Below are 3,218 nucleotides of genomic sequence, written 5' to 3'. Positions count from 1 at the left end.
CCACGGTTCCGGAGCCATTCATGTGAATGTCTTTGTTGCACGCGTGAACGTGAAGTTCACGCGGAATCTTGATGAGGACCCGGATCCTCTTGTCGATGGCGTCGGCGGAAAGATTGTCTTTTGTGGCGCGCATTGGGTCGTCGCGCCCTGTGTACTGGAACATCAGCTGGTCCCTGTATTGGAGCGGCTGGATCCGCTTGGTGAACCAGGAAAGGGTCAAGTCCTTCCCTGTCAGCCCCTCTTCCGTCAGCTTGCAGATCCGCCTGACGGCGCGTGTGAGCTGGGGCGAGTCGGAGAGGTGGGGGCAGTGTGACCATGCCGGAAGCTCGGTGGCGGGGCAGTTCTTGAACGGCGGCAACTTCCTTGTGCTCGCTGGGTCGGAGACGTCCTTCAAGTAGAAGAAGCCCCCAGACCAGTACCGCGCGGATTCGTGGCGGTCGGTGTGGGGGTAGACGCGGCCTGGGCGGATCATGAAGGTGATGGATCCGCATGTTGCTAGCTCGGTGGACTGCCGGATCCTCTCCTTCTTGACAGTGAAGTAATATTGGAACAGGGAGAGCTCGGGAGTTACCCGGAGATGGCCTTCGCAGAGGGTGACATGATTGCTGATCGCAAGCACGCTGTTCGGGGAGATGTTGTGGGGCTGGAGCCCATAAACCTTCAGGATCTCTAGGAAGAAGTCCGAAGGCGGAAATGAGAAGCCCCGCTCCACTAGTGCTTTCGTCAGCACCATCTCGCTGTCTTGGGGGGCTGGAGCCAAGGCATTCGGCACTGTCCTCCAGCTTCCGGGTTGCAGGAAGCCTTCCCCCTCCAAGATCTTCAGCTCAGTCTCTGTGGTGGTGCAAGGCCACCATTTCCCTTTGGATTCCGAATCCCGCTGGCGGGCTTTGGATTTCTTGGCAGCGATCTCTTCTGTTTTCTTCTCCGTTTGATCCGCCTCGGAGGTTTTCTCCGGGATAGCTGAGGTGCCCTCGGTGTCTTTGCCGGAATCCTTAGTAGGATCCAGCTGGACTGGGACGAAGGGAGGCGGAGCAGAGGAGATGGGCGTTGCCATGATCGGCTCAGCAGTTGGAGGCGGAGTCACGGAAGACATCTGAAGATAGAAAAGATCGCGGAAAGGTAAAATTTAGTCGGATCCGCGTCTTCGTCCTAAAGATCATCCCTACCAGCTACGGTGAAGAATCGAAGTTCGGAGAACTTACCGTAATGGGTTCCGCGATGGTCGGAGTCGCCGGCGACGAGGTTTTCGTACGGTGGCTCGCCGGAGTTAAGAACACGATGAACACCACGGTGGTGAAATCGTTTCGGTGATGCTCCGGCGAGTTTTCCGGCGAGTTTCGGCACGGCGGAGGAGGAGCTCGCGAGCGGCGCTGCGTAGAGAGGTGAGAAAGGGGGGTGAATGAGAAGTTAGGGTTGACGGTGGATATTTATAGGCCGGGGGGACGAGATTCGTGCTCCGCATCCTGTGGTCGGAATGCAAGCGTCGCACCGTTGGATGCGTGACACGTGTCACAAAGCCTAACGGTAAAAATGGCTAGAGATAAGTTACCGCACAAATCGCGCGAAAATGGCGCCAGAATTGGCGGAACCGTCTGAGTCTTTTAAGATTCCGGGTAATTGCGTGAAGATAAGTTTGTTCTCATTCGCAAGCAGGGAAGTAACCCGGAAACGTATTTCGAATCATCGATGGATGAAGTTCCGCAGAATGGGAGCATTTTCCGACTGAAAGTTGGGAAAAGAAGAAAATGTGAAGTTGGAGTTCTTCAAGCTTCTCCGCGTTACCCATATTGTCGGAGACCATGGTGAACTAGCGAGGCGGAAACAGCAGGAGAAACTCGGAGAACTCTTGGGGCTACTGTTTTGGGTATACTTCATGGGTGTACCATCGACAGTGCCTAGATCCGGCAAGCCCGGGTGGCCCACAGATGGTGATGAGGCATGTGGCCCATCAGGCAGCCCAGTTGTTGTTGATCCTGACGGAAGATGTCCGGTCCAGGAGCAGGGAGCCGGATCCGACCGACCTTGTGGAGGAACCCGGATCCATGGAGGCCCAGTAAGGACCCGGATCCGGGTGACATAGATGGAAGGGTGGATCCTTGACGTACACGGCAAGACATTGTACCGTAGTTAGGAAAACCTGTAATCCGGCTAGGACTCTCCATGTAAACCCTAGATCCGTGCGTCTTTATAAGCCGGATCCTGGGAGCCCTAGAGGCACAATCACAACTCATTGTAACAACACGAAAGCGCCTAGATAATTCCAGACAAGCAGCAGTAGGCCCTGTCATCGTGCAGGTGTTCCGAAGCTGGGTAAATCGCGTACCACCGTCCCGTGAGCACTCCGCCCTATGGCCCCTACTTCTTCTCCCCCTCGTGAGGATCCCTCCTCCGAGGCACCGTCGATTAGGCAACGACAAATCCCATGGTTCGGTACAAAATTTATAATAAAACTGTCAACCTGCCATTTAATGATTTTTGTGTAGCAATTAGAGTGCCGCAATGGGGATCATGCGAGAAGATAAGGGGATCGCCGCAAGAGTTCTTGGACCTCTTCAAGATGATTTGTCATGGAAGAAGCTTCTCAGAGGATGGTGGTAAAATCAGTAGCATTCAACTCCCAGCTATTCGCTACTTTGCTTATTTCATCACCAAGTGCGTTCTAGCTAGAAAGAATGGAAGTAAATTATCTATCCAGGATTTAGCTTTTCTAGCTGCTGCATTGCAAGGTAATAAGACCTATAATTTGGGTGCTTTGATAGATTCTAGACTTGCCACTAACCGTGAGAAGGGCGGAATTTGTGGAGGTCTCATCGCCTCTCGTTTATTAGCTATGCATAGTGTAGAACCTCACCATCTTGATATTCAGCTTTCCGTAGAAAAACTTGATATAGTCTCCATGATTAAACATGAATTTGTTTCTGATTCGTCTAACTTGAGTAACCTGTTTTACAAGATAACATTTTATAAGAAAACTTGGAGAACAACTAAGAAAACTGAAAAACTAGTAGGATTGCCTGCACCTGTTCTGTTTAACTTTGATTCCAGGAAGAATTGGTCAGTCACAGAAGGTGAACTGAATGCATACTTGGAGGGAGATGGCCATCATGCGAGAGGCGGCACGGAGGAGGCCGAGGAACACCTCGACTCGTCGTCTGATGCAGCGAGCTCCTCGCATCAACATTATGGTCATGCGGAGCCTCCACGCTATTCTTCTGCAC

This window comes from Lolium perenne, chromosome 1, assembly GCF_019359855.2.
Source record: "Lolium perenne isolate Kyuss_39 chromosome 1, Kyuss_2.0, whole genome shotgun sequence".
NCBI lineage: Eukaryota > Viridiplantae > Streptophyta > Magnoliopsida > Poales > Poaceae > Lolium > Lolium perenne.
Note: the sequence above shows the minus strand (reverse complement) of the source record.